Genomic DNA, 18360 nt, shown 5'->3' with positions numbered 1-18360 from the left:
TTTCATTTGTTAAAGGCGGTGTTTTAATTGGCCTTTGTTGCTCAAAGCCCTTTTCAGATTAATCTCTCACTGGTTGGAGAGGAGAATCATTTCTGTATTCAAATGCCCAAGACTCCAATTTTCTGGAATCTCTATTCCCTTTCATGCCTCCTTGTACACTGGCCAATTCTCTTGTTTCTTAAACACCTTGTTGCATGCAGCAAAAGTGACCAGAACACGTTTTAGTTCTGTTGGCCACTCGGCCTAAAGCCTCAGGTAATTAGATGTTATTTGCCTCACAAATTATCACAAAAGACAATTTCACCAAATGTTATGCCATTTACCAAATGCCGTCCTCCAGCCTCCAGTAGATGACTCCTCACTGCCTGCCACCTCCCTGTGAAGCCAGTGCTACATGATTTAGGATTCCTTATACAACCTCTTACTCTGGCGCCAAGTCCTATAGATACTATTAGACCAAGTGATGCTGCCATTATAAATTACTCCAAAATCTTACAGCCTACAGCAAGAATAGTTTATCTTTCGGTCTCACTACGTCTTCCTTCCAGGCCGGTCCACCATGTATAATGCAGGGTGATGGAGAAGCCTCTGTCAATGTTGCCAGCTATGGTGACAGAGACAAAAGAAATCAAGAGGAGGCATGTGCACTTTATTAAAGCCTTAGCTTAGGAGCAACACAGGTCACTTTTGCTTACATTTTATTAGCTAGAGAAAGTCACAGGCCCAAGTCTGTCATCTGCTGGGTAACGAAGCACCACCTTCCCCCAGAGAAGGGAAGCAGCCTGCAATACTATCTACCACACTCACCTTATGAGAGACTATCTCAAAAGAGCGCCCCAAAAAATCTTAAGAAGAAAAACTAATATATTCTGCAGATTTTGCAACCATTGCAAAAAAAAAAATTCTTTTTTAAGTTTCACTCTGAAAATGTTGAGTTGAATGCATAGCCAAAAAGGAAAACTTTTACCTACATTTTGTAAAGCTTTTAGGAAACCACCTAACTGGGCAAATGTGTAATGATTACTGTACTGTGGCATCTTCCTATACGTGAACCAGACATTTACCATGTTGGGTCTTCCGTTCCCTGCACACAGTGTGTCTCCCCACTTGCTAGGTCCTCTTGGACTTCTCTCACTGGCACGGTGAAATCTCAGACACGTGGCTCCTGTACATACTTTGTTAGCTGAGTACTTAAGTTTTTCTTATCTTTGGATGCTACGGATAGTACTCCATTATCTTTGGAGTGATTTTAAATTATATTGTCTCTGTTTAAGAGAGCAAGCGTGAGCTGGAGAGAGGCAGAGGGAGAGAGAGAGAATCTTAAGCAGGCTCCATGCTGAGCGATGCAGGGCCTATCTTGGACCCGCAGTTCAGAACGGCTGTGTCTTCCATGAGCATTTGAAAATGCTGAAGCTGGCCGCAGCAGCTCTAAGGTCTGACCTCGCTCCGATGTGACTCCATGGGCAGGTTCCAGCTCTCAGGCTCTCTGGCTCTGATTGATCAAATTGCAGCTTTATAGAGGATTTCTAAGATTTGTTCCCAGTCTCCATTTTATGTGTAATATATATATTTGATAAAAGGTTTTTCAAGGAAATTGTTAGTCTTTGAAAATGTTACTAAATATTCCAGAATATAATATCAACTTGCCCATTTGCTCTCTGAGTTTCAAACAATAGGACATTTGCATGAACAAACATTTTTAAGAGTAGATTTGATCTTGCAGCTTTTTACCATGTGCTATTCTAGTCCTCTGTTTGGAACATAAAAGTCATTTCCACAGCAACTAATTATAGTATAAGTCACAAGCACTGCTTTATTACCACTGGTGGGGAATTAGAAGCGACCATCATGCAAATATTAAAAGCCTCTTAGTTTTGAAGCTCTCTCAAAAACTAATACAAGCTAATCAAATGCAGAAAACACATGTACAAGATCCAACGTAGACATTAACTTCTCAGGTTGGCTTTATGGGCAATCAGCTTAACATGAATCTGAAGAGAATTATTTTCTGCCCAGCACTTCGTACCTTTTTTGAAAATCAGCTGAGCATATTTGTGTGGGTCTGTCTCTGGCTTCTCTTTCCTGCTGGTCTCTGCTAACATCCCACTCTCTTGATTTCCGTATGTCATATCTTACTATCGGCTAGTGATTCCTCCTACTTTATTCTTGGTCAACATGGTTTTAGCTATTCCAGGGCCTAGGCCTTTTCACATAAATCTTAGACTAAGGGTAGTTACGTCTACAAAACACTTTCTTGGATTTTAATAGGGATTGAATTAAGCCTATGGATGAATCTAGAGAGACCAGACACATTTACTATGTTGGGTCTTCCGTTCTACACACAGGGTGTCTCCCCACTTGCTAGGTGCTCTTGGACTTCTCTCACTGGCACGGTGAAATCTCAGACATGCGGCTCCTGTACATACTTTGTTAGCTGAGTACTTAAGTTTTTCTTATCTTTGGATACTATGGATACTACTCCCTTATCTTTGGAGTGATTATTTTAATTGTTTCTTTGGACTGATTTTAAATGGTATTGTGTTCGTTTGTTAGTTTAAGAGAGTGAGTACGAGCCAGGGAGAGGAGAGGGAGAGGGGAGAGAGAGAGAGAGAGAGAGAGAGAGAGAGAGAGAGAGAGAGAGAAACTTAAGTAGGCTCCATGCTCAGCATGGAGCCCGATTCGGGGCTCAATCTCATGACCCTGGGATTATGACCTGAGCTGAAATCAAGGGTCAGATGCTCAAGTGACTGAGCTACCCAGGCACCCCAGTACTGTGTTTTTAATTTGATTTTCTGCATGTTGTCAATTTATAGAAATGTAATTGGATTTTATATGTTGATATTGTGTCTTGTGACCTTGCTGAACTTACTAGTTCTAAGAGTTAAAAAAATTCTTTTCTAGTATGTTCTTTGGGACTTCTATACAGACAATGATGTCATCTGCAAATACAGTTTTATTTCTCCCTTTCCAATCTGTATACCATTATTTCTTTTTTCTTGTCTTATTCAATGGCTAGAACTTCAACATTCAATAATAACAAGCTGTCCCTGATCTTAGAGGGAATGCATTCAGCTTTTCACCATCAAATGCTGTTAGCTACAGGTTTTTTGGAAGATGCTCTTTATCAAGTTGGGGGAGTTCACTTCTTTTTCTAACTTCCTGAGAGTTTTTATCATGAATGGATGTTGGATTTTGTCAAATGCTTCATCTGAGTCAACAGATATAATCACATTATTTTTATTCTTTAGTTTAATCACATAGTGAATTATATTAATTGATTTCCAAATGTTTAACCAGTCTTGCCTACCTGGAATAAATCCCACTTGAACATGGTGAATAATTATTTTTATACATTGTTGGATTTGGCCCGCTGATAATTTGTTGAGGATTTTAGCACCTAAGTTTGTGAGGGATATTGAACTGTAGAGGGTTTGAGTTTTTTTTGTTTATTTTTTTTTTACTCTCTTTGGTTTAAGCGTTAGGGTAATACTGGCTTCACAGTATTGGGAAGTGTTCTTATATTTTCTAGAAGACATTATATACAGTTAGGTGTTTAATTCTTCTTTAAATGTTTGGTAAAATACTCCAGGGAAGCCATCTGGACCTAGGGGCTTTTTTTTTTTTTTAATTTAATTTTTTTATTTTTTTAAATTTACATCCAAATTAGTTAGCATATAGTGCAACAATGATTTCAGGAGTAGATTCTTTAGGGGCTTATTTTTAAGAAACTTATAAATTACAAGTTCAATATCTTTAATGATTATACGACTATTCAGATTACCTACTTCATCTCAGTTGGGGTTTGGTAGTTCGTGGTTTTGAAGAAATTGGTCCATTTCTCCCAAATTGTTGAATGTTTTTAGCACAAAGTTGTTTGTTATACTCCCTTCTTACCCTTTGGACATCTGCTGGATTTGTATTAATATCCTTTATCCCATTCCTGATACTGATGATTTGCATCCTGTTTTTATTTTTGTCAGTTTACCAATTTTATTGATTTTTCACAGAATCAGCTTTTTTTTTCATGTTTATTTTTGAGAGAGAGCAAAAAAGCAAGAGTGTGAGTGAGGGACGGCGTCAGCCTATTGTCAGCACAGAGCCTGACGCAGGGCTTGAACTCAGGAACCGCGAGATCATGATCTGAGCTGAAGTCGGATGTTTCACTGACTGAGCCACCCAGGCGTCCCTCAAAGAATCAGTGTTTGTTTCATCGGTCTTCTCTGCTGTTTTCCTAGTTTCAATTTTATTGATTTCTGCTCTTATCTTTATTAGTTCTTTCCTTGTCCTTGTTTTCCATACCTTTGGAGAAAGGGCAGGGGTGAAACTAAATCTATGACATGCTAAAAAAAACCGCTGTGTTATATCCTAACCGAAGGGAGAGTGAGGCGGAAGAAAGGACATTCGGGAGGAAGACGGTGAGCACTTGTGCTCAAGGTGCAGAGGAGGGAAGAGAGGCAAAGATCAGGCACCCGAAGAGGCGCTCAGCACTGTCAGTCATCAGGGGACGTGAGCCAGAACCACAGCGAGACAGCACCTCACACCCACCAGGACAGCGAGGACCCAACAGACAGACAATAAAAGGTATCGGCGAGAACACGGGTAGAGCGGGAGCCCATGCGCTTAGGAGAATGGAAAGTAGGATCGCTACCTTGTTCCTCCAAAACGTAAATACAGTTGCCACTGAATTGTACGTTTTGAAATGGTTGAGATGGTAAATCTTACATTATTGTATTTTACCACAAGAAACAAAAGTTAAACAGAGAATCACTGTAGGGCCCGGCGATTCTGTCAGGTTAGAAGTGAAAACGCGTGTGCACACGAAACTTGTACGTGGACGCTCGCAGCATTATTATTCGTGACAGCCAGAAAAACCCACACAACGCCCGCCAGCTGTGAGTGGGTAAACAAACGGAAGATTATTTGCTTGTTTAAACCGAAACATAGACGATACACTATTCCATGTAAAGGGACATTATTCAGCCATAAAAAGGGAATGACGTGCTGATACTCGCTACCAGGAGGATAAACCTTAAAAATATGATGTCTGGTGAAAGAAGCCAGACACGGGAGACCACGTATCGTATGGTTCCATGAATGTGAAACATCCAGAACAGGCGAGTGTAGAGACAGAAGGTAGTCTAGTGGTTTCCGTGGGGGAGGAAGAATGGGGAGAGACAGGGATACAAGCACAGCTTCTCTCTGGAGGGGTGGAAACGTTCTGGAACTAGGCAGTGGCAATGGTTGCAAAATCTTGTGAATGTACTAAAAACTGCTGAATTGTACACCTTAAAAGGGTGAGTTTTATGGTAGGTAAATTATATCCCAATTTTAAAAAGAACAGACGGGGCAAACCAAGGAGAAGGGCATCTCCCGACGCAGCGGGCCGGGAGAGAGCACGGGACTCGGAGGGGCCGGGGGCCAGTGACAGAGCCGCAGAGCCTTTGAGCTGGGGACTGCAGGTGGGGAGTGCCCGAGCCCACTCGTACTGTGGACCTCAGCGCCAACTGCACCCTGAAGGATGGTAATAATTGTCCTGGATGGAGGAGTTCTGGGCTTCAAATTGGAAGAAGAAACGCCTAAGGAGGTAAAGGGAAAGTTTATTCAAAAAAAGCAAAGATGAGCCAGCAGTGAGGAAGAACAAGGAGTAAGCGTAGACTTCTTTTGTACCTAAACAGTAACCGAGGGCTTCATTGGGGTTGAAAATAGGGCTTCCCTGAAGCCACCCTAGACGGTCGTTGTTGTTGTTGCTCTCAGTAGAGGGGAAGGTGGAAGTCGACAAGGGGAATCTAACACTGCTAGAGTAAAAATGGAAAATAAAGAGCCTGTGGATGAGGACTTCCATGTAAAGTTGTACTGGTTGTGCACTGCACAACTCTAGGAGGTGCCGCTCACAATGATGTGTAAACGAGTGGCATTGCCTAGAGATATGCAATGCACAGTCCTGATCTTGGCAATAGAGGATGCTTCCTCTTTTCAGACGGGAACTCTGAAGACTGGGAGAAGGGCACACATTGACACTGAGGCAGAGTGGGAGGGAGTTCAGGGGCTCATCTCATGTCTGAAGGCTTCTTTGTCATTCAAGTAAAAGGTGAGGTTTTCTTTCAAGATTACAGAGAAGAGTAGACGTTTGTGGCAAGTCTAAAAACATTTGGAGCAGCCAATGAGTAGAGACTAGAAAAGGTCCTTCTCAGGTCAGATGACCCAAACTCATGGTGCTCTCACTCACCACCACTTAGTGGCTTCCTGCTGCACCCTGGGGGTGGGCAACAGGAGAGCAGAGAGTGGGATCACCAGGGCTGGAAACACCCACCAGGAAGGGGAGAAGTCGAGGGAGCGGCAAGTCCTCAGCGGGACAGCTGATGGGGCTCAGTGGGGAGGCGGGGATCCGTCCTTCCTCCACTGATAGCAGGGCCACAACTGTGTGGCCTGGGGGTGAAGGGGGTGTGGAGGAGGAGTCTGGACTGCATCCTATGGAAGGACTCCCAGGAAGGGAGCGCAGACAGGAGAGGAGGGCTGGGCGGCCAGAGAGGAACCCGGGCCACAGTTTGGGGGGGAGGTGGGGTCTCGGGTCTCAGTATGAGGTGGCCCCGGAGGGGTGGCCAGTATGGGGGAGGCCCCGGCCTAGATGCTCCAGATGGTACAGGGGACCCAGGCCCGGTGGCCAGACTGCAGGTCGCTGCTGGGAGCTGGCTGAGGCCATGACCGCCTTGCCCTACTGGGGGGGGGGGGGGGGTGGGCGCCATGCCCTCCCCGCCCCCTCCTCCGGCCTAATGCTCTGCTGTTCCGTGGATTTTGTGACCTCCCCCTCGGATGCCATCATGAGCCTAATTCCCACTCTTCAGAATCCAGCTCGGCGTATACTCCCTCCTCGTGTGTATACAAGAGTAATTTTCCTAATTTTTAAAATTCAAGTTAGGGTTGAAGTCTTGTGATGGTGGGGGCCTGGAGAGGAGATGCTTTCTGGCCAACAGGCTCCATGCTATTCCCTCATTCACCCAACAGACGCACACTGAGACTGCACACCTCGCGGGGCAGGCAGGGGGCAGGGCCCCCATAAAGGGACGCTGAGGCAGGGACATTCCAGCGGGACAGGCCAGATAGACACCATGGATATTTGTGGTGACAGGGAGGTCAGGTCCTCGAGGGAAGCCATGGGGCTGCACGATGGGCTGTTGGGGAGTCACGGGGACACTCGGGGAAAGAGCTTCTCAAGTGAGGGAAGCAAAGGCCTGGGTGAGGCATGTACCTGGAGTGCCCGGTGGCTGTGGGGGCCCAGGTGGGGAGGGGTTGGTGCCCGTGCTGGATGGGGGGCCGGCCTCGCAGGGCTCACACGACTTCGGAAAGGACCGTGAAGTGGACAGAGAGGGAAGTACAGCGGCCTGAGCACCCCAGCCTTGGTGGAGCGGTGCCTCCAGGGGGGGGACTCCTGAGGGGAGCCAGGCTGGGGGGGAGGAGGCCCGAGGCAGGAGGGAAGGTGGAGCGAGCAGCTGCTGGTGGGGGGATGGAGAGCAGGGCGGTGGCCTTCCCGACAGGTGGCCACCCGGCGTCTCTCGCACCACATAGCAGCATCTCGGTTTAGCTCGAGGCAGGGCGTACCTGCCCCGGGGAAACTGAGTGCTCCTCCTTGTTCCGGAGAGGAGCTGCTACCTGCCTCCCTTGCAGCTACAGCCCTGCTCTGGAAAGGCTGCAAGGCAGCTGTGTGCAGCAGGGCCCAGGCGGGATTCCCTCCTGACAAGGGGAGCTCCGAGGGGGAGCCCCCACTTCCCTCTCTTCTCCTGAGAGAGGGGGCAGCAGGTACTTCACAATCGGGACCAGGAAAAGCTGACAGCCCGGGGAACACAGACGCAGGCGTCTGAGACACTGTCCGACCGCCCAACAAAACCTGAGGCCGTCGCCCCCGGAATTCTCTGTGAGTGTAGGTCACCATCAGGCAGGGACCGTCCCTTGTGGCCTGAGGTGCTCCCGGCCTGATGGGGTGGGAGTGCGGAGACAAGGGCCCGTGCCCAGCACAGCGCACGCGCACCCCACGCACGTGTGGAGGGGGGCGGACTCCCACCCTGGACTCTTTAGTATCTCGGGTACATTCTCTAGCAAGGGGCTTCGTGTTTGGAGGCGAAGGGCATGGGTTCTTTCATAATTAGGGAAACTGGCATCCAGTTGTCTCCTCCTCCCTTCAAAGGGACCAACTACTACAGACACATAATTTCTTTCTTAAAAAATAGTCTTGGAATAACTTCAGGCTTTTGAAAACTCATGTCAGCATTCCTGCAGATCTGATAACATTGTGAGCTCATATATCTTACCACAGTGAAGTCAGGGTAGAAAATACATCATCTTTTTCAGATTCCCGGAATAGCTTCCAAAGTTCCGGATCCCCAGATAAGTGTGCAAGAATGTGCAATTGAATCTGTGAAAAGTCGGTGAGATAAGAGTCTACGCTAATTCAGAATCCACGAACAGCCTCTCGTCGTTGTACCCGCGGCCCAGCCCACCCTCAACTTTCCGTCCTCACTGCGGCCTCTCTAGCGACATCCCCCCACCCATCTGCCAGGTTCCTTTGGCCTCAGGGCCACCGGCCATCCCTGTCTCCGCAAGTCTAAGTAAGAGACTCCCCCCGCCCGCCTCTGTGAGGCCAGCAGCCTGTTTATTCTGTACATCAGAAGTGTGGAAGGGCCTGCTGGGTGCCAGGCTGTGCGCTTGGCATTTGTTAGGGAACAGAACAGACCAGCCTTTCTCCGCGGAGCCTATGTTCCAGGAGCAGGAGACACTGTGAGTTATCTAGAGTGTCGGAAGACGAGAAGTAGAAAAGACGGATCAAGAAAGGAGGTTGATGAGTGAGTGGGCCGTCGGTATACACGTCCCTGAGACAGTGATGTCTGAGCGAAGGCACAGAGGAGGTGAAGGAGGGAGCCAGGAGGTCTCTAGTGAAGAGGTTCCATGCTGGGCACGAGGTGGGGCTGGCCCACGTTGGAGGCCAGCACATCTGCAGCGAGTGAGCAAGGCAGGGAGCCAGGGTGATGAGGACAGATGGCAGAAAGGAGAGGCAGATGGGGTGGGGCTGTACAGGGGCATCTGGGGTCTAGACAGGGTGAGGGACCCTGGGAGCAGATCTGCTTCTATTCACAATGCACAAGAAATCTCTCCGCGTAAATTTTTGCCTTAGGATTTATTTTAGAGAGTGAATTCTGTAAGTACTTCTGAAGTATTCGTCTCCAAACACATGAACTGTATGAGATGCATGAAGTGAGCTGCACTGACACAGGGTGTCTCTCGGACAGAGTCTGCCCGCACCTGCTGCCAGGAAGGTGTGGCCCTCGGGTGAGGCCAACGTGCTCCTCGGGGAGACGGTGAGCCTTCCGCCTTCCGCACCCGAATTGTTATTTCAAGGGCACTTGGCGAATCTGGACACGAGCTTCTTCACAGCCAGTTGTCACGAAGTTTATTCAAATATCATTCCAAATTTAAGAGTCCAGATTTCTGACTGCGGAATATATTTATTAACATAATTTAGAAATATCACGGTACTGCTGAGAGTAAAGTAGATTTTCTGTTGTTAAAATTTTATGTTGTGTCTGGAATTCCTGGTGAGGAAAAGCTCAAAAACTAGAGACTCCCTGAACCTCTCCGACCAGGAGACAGACTTTGGGGAAGTGCGGTCCTACGATGCACCAATACGATTTGAAGGGCGGCAGGAGGCAAAGTTGCTACGGTCACCTCCACGGTCCTGCTTAAGTGTGGCTTCGTGTATTTGAAAAGGACCCCTCGTCATGCTTCACTGTTTTGTGGGGACCCAGCAGAAGCAGCAGCTCCTGAAGCAGAGGGTACAGGACCCCAGGGGGAGGGGCCACAGAACCTTCTTTGCTCAGGTTTGAGCTTTTTCTTTTTTATAAATGTAACCAGCAGCATTACCATGGAGGAGCTCAAAAGAAAGGTGTTAGCATGCTTTTATAAACATTTCCAGTAGTTTTCAGACTTTAATAAAAGCCAGTTTTACTGTGTTTGTTTTTCTCCTCTATTGGGAAGCTGGTGAGGGAGAGATGGTGGGAGGGGAGCTGCTTTCCTTGTATAATTATCATCTATTTTAACTCCCTAAAAGGGAGGTGCCATATCAGTTTATTTTTCAATGTGTACTTAAATCCTGGTCATGCAAATACAGAGAACTTCAGGAACCAAAGAAATTAGTTCTACAGAAAAGCAATTATATACACTTGTTTTTAGAAAATGTTACCCCAGACTTCAGCAAAATAGAAAGAAATAGGTTACCTTTAAAATTCTGCAGTTTAGTGATCCGAATTGGGTGCTTGGAGATACCTTGAATATTCTGTGAATAAGAGGAGGACAGTTTTAGCTAAAATATCTACTCATAAATTAACCTGTATCATTTAATATTATTATTTATTATTGTTTTCATTTTTCTTAATGTTTATTTATTTTTGAGAGAGAGAGAGTGTGCGTGGGGGAGGGGCAGAGAGAGAGGGAGACACAGAATCTGAAGCAGGCTCCAGGCATCGAGCTGTCGGCACAGAACCCGACGTGGGGCTCGAACTCATGAGCTGTGAGACCATGACCTGAGTTGAAGTCAGACGCTCAACTGATTGAGCCACCCAGGTGGCCCTCTTGTTTATTATTTTTCAAGTAAGCTCTACACCCAATATGGGGCTTGGACCCATGGCCCCGAGATCAAGAGTCACACGCTCAATCGACTGAGCCAGGCAGGTGCCCCCAAATCTGGATCACTTAAGGGCATTTAAAATGCGTCATATTTTATCAGAATAGCTAGTGCCAATACATTATGCACAGGCATATTACTGCTCAACACAAGAGTCTAATACTGAAACATGACTCTGTTGAGTACACCACTAAGTATAGCTGCAAATATGAGAACAATTCTTTTTGACTCTAGCCTGTGCAGCCCTTATTGTAACTATACACAGTAATGCTGTTAGCAGCAGCCTAAATTACAAACTTAGTTAAAATTTTCTATATAACATGCTAAATGTGAAGTCTGTATATTGTAGTTTCCCCTTAAAAACATATTTTAAGATGAAAATCCTGGTCTCTCCACCCTTGTCTGGTGCTCTTGGCACTCGGTACTGGCCTCAGTCTGGGCACGTGCAGCCACCCCGTGGCTGGTGGCCACTTTGTCCACATCCCCTGCAACAGCTTGCTAAGCACCTTCGCACCTTCACAGCTTGGACTGAACGGCCGCTGACTTCTAGCCTGTCACTGCCGTTCAAACTGAGAACTTCTGGAGCAGTATCCTTTTGTGCTCGGTAGTACCTTCCACAGAGATACCCTGCTTTGCCTGTAATGGAACTCGCTGGGCACTGGTTGGTCTACACTCCCTGACTACTCTGGTGAGGCTGCTGGGCATCTCAGACCCTGTGATTCAGGCCCAGCAACCCCAGGAGGCAGATACCATCACCTCATTTTTTAAGGTGAGGATACTGAGGCCCAGAGGTATGAAGCTAGTGGCTCTCAAGTTTTCTGTACAACAGAATCACGACATTTAAAAACAATACCAAATATTCACACGATAAGCTCAGTAACAGAATACAGACAACAGAAAACAAGAGCCAGTGAACTTAAAGACAGATCAATAGAAACTATCCAACATAGAGGAGAGAAGAAAAATGTTGGGGGAACATGAACAGAGGCGCAGGGACCTGTGGGATAATATCAAAAGTACAATATGATTGTGTTATTTTATTATTTAAAAATTTTTTTAAATGTTTATTTTTGAGAGAGACAGAGCATGAGTGGGGGGAGGGGCAGAGAGAGAGAGAGAGAGAGAGAGAGAGAGAGAATCGGAAGCAGGCTCCAGGCTCCGAGCTGTCAGCACAGAGCCCAATGCAGGGCTGGAACCCACGAATTGCGAGATCATGACCTGAGCCAAAGTCACATGCTAAACTGACTGAGTCACCCAGGGGCCCCTGATTGTGTTATTTTAGTCCCTGAAAAAGACTTGTGTATACACGCACACACACAAACCCTTAAATAATGGCTAAAAATATCCCAGATTTAGTGAAAAACATGTTTTTCAGATTCAAGAAGCTGAACAACCTTAAATAAGATGAATTAAAAGAAAATCAGGCCTGGAAACATCACAAACTGCTGAAAACCAAAGATTAAAAACAAAGTTGAAAGCAAGCCAGGCAAAATGACACAGGACACGCAGAGGGGCGACCACACGGGCGGCTGCAGGCCTCCCTGCTGGAGCCAGGCCCACAGACGACAGCGGGGCGGGATGTAGGCTCTGTCAACTCAGAACTGCTCTTCCGACAAACTGTGTCCTCTAAGAATGATGGCAAACTGAAGATACCCTTGGGCGAATAAAAACAAAGACAACGTGTCCTCTGGGCCTGCTCTGAAGGAGGTGCTAAGAAAGTTGTTCAGGCTGAAGGGGGAGGTCCCAAGGAAGCCTGGAACTTGAGGAATGAAGTGAGCAACAGAGAGGCTCAGGATCCAGAGAAGCGTAACAGACTATTTTTTCCCAACCTCTTTAGAATATTTACTACTGTTCAAAGCAAACACTGTAACACTTTCTGGGGTGTTTATAGTGTGTGCAGACATATCGCATGGCGGCGATGACAGAAGATGGTGTTTGTAAGTCTTCCACAACTTATGGAAAGTGGTAAGATGTTCCATGCAAAAATACACTGAAAATTGATATGTATACTATAATTCGGTAGCCATGACTAAAAAATATTACACAACGAGATGTAGCAAAAAATCCAATATACAAATTGAAATGGAATTCTAAAAATTATTCAGTAATTCAAAGAAAGGTATGAAAGAGGGAACAGAAGAACAAAAACAGAAGGAACTAACAGAAAAACAAAATGGTGACCCAAACCCAACCATACCAGTAATCACACTCAATTTAAATATTTTAAACACACCAGTTAAAAACAGAGTTTGTTTGAGTGCACAAATATAAGACCCAACTATATACTGTCTACAAGAAATCTACTTTAATAAGATTTACATAGATTACAAGTAAATGGATGAAAGAAGATATATGCCATGCAAACACTGATTAGAAGACATCTGGAGTGGTTACATTAACATAAGACAATGCATCATTCAGAAGGGAAAATACCTGTATGAAGAAAACATCATGGAATGATAAAAAGGTAAATTTACAAAGAAATATAAATTCTAAATGTGCAGACATCTAACAACAGAACTTAAAAACACACAAAACAAGAACTGGTAGGCTTGCAAGAAGAAACAGACAAATCCACAATTACATTACAGGTGTAAACACCCCTCTATCAGTAGTATGTAGAAATGTGGAGATAAAATCAGCAAGGATACAGAAGACCTGAGCAACACTGTCAACCAGCTTGACCTGACTGACATTTATAGAACACTATGTCCATAGACAGAACACCTATTCTTTTCAAGTGCACCTGACACATTGGTCAAGATAGACAACACCATAGCTTGTAAAACAAGCAGATTTAGAAGAATTCAAATCATTCAAAGTGTGTTCTCTGGGCATAATAAAGGTAAACTAAGAATTATCTGGAAAATTCACAAATATTTGGACATTAAATAACATCTTAATTAGTCAGGAGTCAAAGTAGAAGTCTCAAGGGAACTTAGAAAATACATTGAATGGAGCACAGAAGAAAACACACAGTATCAGAATTCATGGCATGTAGCCAAAGCAGTACTTACAGGGAATTTTATAGCATGAAATGTTTATATTGGAGAAAAAGAAAGGCCTCAAGTCAATAATTTAAGCTTCTGCCTTGAGGGACTAGAAAGAGAAGAGCAAATTAATTCTAATGCAAGAAACAGATAACGGAGCTGAAATTAATGACATTTAAAACAGAAAAGCAATACAGCTGACCCTTGAAAACATGGGCTTAAACCGTGCAGACCCACATACACATGGGGTTTTTTGAAAAATACAGGACAGGACTGTAAATGTATTTTCTCTTCCTTGGGATTGTCTTAATGGCATTTTCTTTTCTCTAACTCACTTTATTGTATGAATATGGCACATTAATACAGAATATGTTGATCAACTATATCTGTTATTGGTTAGGCTTCTGGTCAACAGTAGGCTGTTTGGCGGAGTCAAAAGTCCTATGTAAATTTTCTACTGGGGGTCAGTGCCCCAACCCTTGTGTTGTACAGGAGTCAATTGTGCTGAAAAATCAGTGAAACCCAAACCTAGTTCTTGTAAAAGACCAATAAAAATGATAAACCTCTACCTAAACTGTTCAAGAAAAAAAAGAGGAAGGTGAAAATGATCAATTTCAGGAATGAAAGGCAGATATCACCACCGAGCACACAGACACTAAGGACAATAAAGAAACTGTATGAGCACAATATGCCCATAAACTTGACAACTTAGATGAAGGGGGCGAGTTCCTTGAAACACACAAATTATCAAAATTCACTCAAGAAGAAACAGGAAATCTGGATAACCTACATCTATTAACAAAAATTGACTCTGTAGTTAAGAACCTTTCCACAAATAAAATTCTAGGTCCAGAAAGTTTCGGTGGTGAATTCTACCAGTTATTTAAGGAATAAATAATATGAATTCTGCATGATCTCTACCAGAAAGTAAAAGAGAATACTTTCTAACTCATTTTATGAGGCCAGTAATATCCTAATAGCAAAACCAGACAAAGGCATTTCAAGAAGAGAAAACTACAAACCAATATCCCTCATGAATATAGCCAGAAACAATCCTAAACAAAATATTAGCAAATCAATTCAGCAATAGGACAATTGTCATGACCAAGTGGGGTTAATCCCACAAACCCCAGCCTTGGCTGGTTCAACATTTAAAAATCCATCAGTGTCATTCCCTATATGAATACATTGAAAAAAAATCATATGACCTTAATAGATGCAGAGAAAGCATTTGAAAAAAATTAAATATCCATTCATGATAAAAACTGCTCTCGGTAAACTAGAAATGGGAAGAAATTCTCTACCTTGACAAGGAGAATCTGTGACAAAACGTAAAATGAACCCTACCCCTGATGGTGGAAGACTGTCTCCTCTGGAGATGGGGGCAGGGCTCAGATGTCTGCTCACAGCATTCCAATCAACACAACAGATGAAGTCTGAGCTAGTACGATAAGGCAAGAAAAAGAAAAGGCACATGGTATAAAGAAAGAAAGAAAACGGCCATTACTCACTGAAGATATGATTGTCTATTTAGAGGAACCCATGGAAACGACAAATAAGCTCCTTGGAACTAATAAATGAGCTGACCAAGGTAACAGGGAACAAAGCCAACAACATACAATCAATTATATGTCTACATATTACCAATGAACAATTGGGCATTGAGAGAAAATGAACGCCATTTATAACAGCACCCCAAAATACCTAGGTATAAATCAGTGTGCTGAAAACTACAAAGTCCTGATGAAAGCAATTAAAGCCCTAAATAAATGGAAAGATAAACCATGTTCTTTTTTTTTTAGAAAAAATTTTTAATTTAATTTTAATTTTTTAATTTTTTTAAATTTACATCCAAGTTAGCATATAGTGCAACAATGATTTCAGGAGTAGATTCTTTAACGCCCCTTATCCATTTAGCCCATCTCTCCTCCCACGATCCCTCCAGTAACCCTCAGTTTGTTCTGCATATTTATGAGTCTCTTCTGTTTTGTCCCCCTCCCTGTTTTTATATTCTTTTTGCTTCCCTTCCCTTGTGTTCATCTGTTCTGTATCTCAAGGACTCATATTAGTGAAGTCATATAATATTCGTCTTTCTTTGACTAATTTTGCTTAGCATAATACCTTCTAGTTCCATCCACACAGTTGCAAATGGCAAGATTTCATTCTTTTTTTTTTTTTTTTAATTTTTTTTTTAATGTTTATTTATTTTTGAGACAGAGAGAGACAAAGCATGAACGGGGGAGGGTCAGAGAGAGGGAAACACAGAATCTGAAACAGGCTCCGGGCTCTGAGCTGTCAGCACAGAGCCCGACGTGGGGCTCGAACTCACGGACCGCGAGATCATGACCTGAGCCGAAGTCGGCCGCTTAACCGACTGAGCCACCCAGGCGCCCCAAGATTTCATTCTTTTTGATTGCCGAGCAATACTCCATTGTATATATATACCACATCTTCTTTATCCATTCATCCATCGATGGACATTTGGGCTCTTTCCATACTTTGCCTATTGTCAATAGCACTGCTATAAACGTGGGAGTGCATGTGTCCCTTCGAAACAGCATACCTGTATCCCATGGATAAATACCTAGTAGTGCAATTGCTGGGTCGTAGGGTAGTTCTATTGTTAATTTTTTGAGGAATCTCCATACTGCTTTCCAGAGTGGCTGCACCAGTTTGCATTCCCACCAGCAGTGCAAAAGGGATCCTCTTTCTCCGCATCCTTGCCAACATCTGTTGTTGCCTGAGTTATTAATGTTAGCCATTCTGATAGGTGTGAGGTGGTATCTCATTGTGGCTTTGATTTGTATTTCCCTGATGATGGATGATGTTGAGCATTTTTTCATGTGTCTGTTGGCCATCTGGATGTTTTCTTTGGAGAAGTGTCTATTCATGTCTTTGGCCCATTTCTTCACTGGATTATTTGTTTTATGGGTGTTGAGTTTCATAAGTTCTTTATAGATTTTGGATACTAACCTTTTATCTGATATGTCGTTTGCAAATATCTTCTCCCATTCTGTCGGTTGCCTTTTAGTTTTGCTGATTGTTTCCTTTGCTGTGCAGAAGCTTTTTATTTTGAGGAGGTCCCAATAGTTCATTTTTGCTTTTGTTTCCTTTGCCTCTGGAGACATGTTGAGTAAGAAGTTGCTACAGCCAAGATCAGAGAGGCTTTTTCCTGCTTTCTCCTTGAGGGTTTTGATGGCTTCCTGTCTTACATTTAGGTCTTTCATCCATTTTGAGTTTGTTTTTGTGTCTGGTGTAAGAAAGTGGTCCAGGTTCATTCTTCTGCATGTCGCTGTCCAGTTTTCCCAGCACCACATGCTGAAGAGACTGTCTTGATTCCATTGGATGTTCTTTCCTGCTTTGTCAAAGATTAGCTGGCCATACGTTTGTGGGTCCATTTCTGGGTTCTCTGTTCTGTTCCATTGATCTGAGTGTCTGTTTTTGTGACAGTACCATACTGTCTTGATGCTTACAGCTTTGTAACACAGCTTGAAGTCTGGGAAGATATACCATGTACTTGGATTAGAATACTCACTATTAAATGCCAATGACCCCCAAATTTATCTACAAGTTCAACACAATCCCAGTTGAAATCCCAGCAGGATATTATTTCATGGCCATCAACAAGCTATATTGTTCTATATAGTTCTATAATTCTATAATTATGCATCAAAGGTCTAAATGTAAAATGTAAAACTCTAAAACTTTAGAAAAAAAGGCAACTGATGGAATGGGGAAAGATATTTAGAAATGACATATCAGATAAAGGGCTAGTATCTAAAATCTATAAGGAACTCACCAAACTCCACACCCAAAAAACAATCCAGTGAAGAAATGGGCAGAAGACATGAATAGACACGTTTCCAAAGAAGACATCCAGATGGCCAACTGATACATGAAAAGATGCTCAACGTCACTCATCATCAGGGAAATACAAATCAAAACCACACTGAGATACCACCTCACGCCTTTAGTCAGAGTGGCTAAAATGAACAAATCAGGAGACTAGAGATGCTGGAGAGGATGTGAAGAAACAGGAACCCTCTTGCACTGCTGGTGGGAATGCAAACTGGTGCAGCTGCTCTGGAAAAGTGTGGAAAAGTTTCCTCAAAAAATTAAAAATAGAACTACTCTATGACCCAGCAATAGCACTGCTAGGAATTTACCCAAGGGATACAGGAGTGCTGACGCATAGGGGCACATGCACCCCAATGTTTATAGCAGCACTTTCAACAGTAGTCAAATTATGGAAAGAGCCTAAATGTCTATCAACTGATGAATGGATAAAGAAGATGTGGCTTATATATACAGTGGAATAATACTTGGCAATGAGAAAGCATGAAATCCTGCCATTTGTAGCAACGTGGATGGAACTGGAAGGTATTATGCTAAGTGAAATAAGTCAGAGAAAGACAGATACCATATGTTTTCATTCATATGTGTATCTAGAGAACCTTAACAGAAGACCATGGGGGAGGGGAAGGGGAAAAAAGAGGTTACAGAGAGGGAGGGAGGTAAGCCATAAGAGACTCTTCAATACTGAGAACAAACTGGGGGTTGATGGGGGGGGTGGGGGAGAGGGGAAAATGGGTGATGGGCATTGATGAGGGCACTTGTTGGGATGAGCACTGGGTGTTGTATGGAAACCAATTTGACAATAACTTATACTAAATAAACAAATAAATAAATAAATTCCAAAAA

General features: G+C 43.8%; 1 long non-coding RNA gene across 2 annotated transcripts in view; it reads right to left on the bottom strand.

Annotated features, from left to right (window-relative positions):
* The window catches only part of LOC109269770 (uncharacterized), a 77807-nt gene that overhangs the window by 35514 nt on the left and 23933 nt on the right, over positions 1-18360 (bottom strand). For both annotated transcript variants that reach the window (XR_002081257.2, XR_008421886.1), the window contains exon 2: positions 10264-10321. This is a non-coding gene — a long non-coding RNA (uncharacterized LOC109269770). The remainder of the gene's footprint in view (positions 1-10263; positions 10322-18360) is intronic.

Source organism: Panthera pardus, unplaced genomic scaffold, assembly GCF_024362965.1.
Source record: "Panthera pardus isolate Hobbes unplaced genomic scaffold, ASM2436296v1 HiC_scaffold_13, whole genome shotgun sequence".
Lineage (NCBI taxonomy): Eukaryota > Metazoa > Chordata > Mammalia > Carnivora > Felidae > Panthera > Panthera pardus.
Note: the sequence above shows the minus strand (reverse complement) of the source record. Positions and strands in the feature narration are given on the sequence as shown.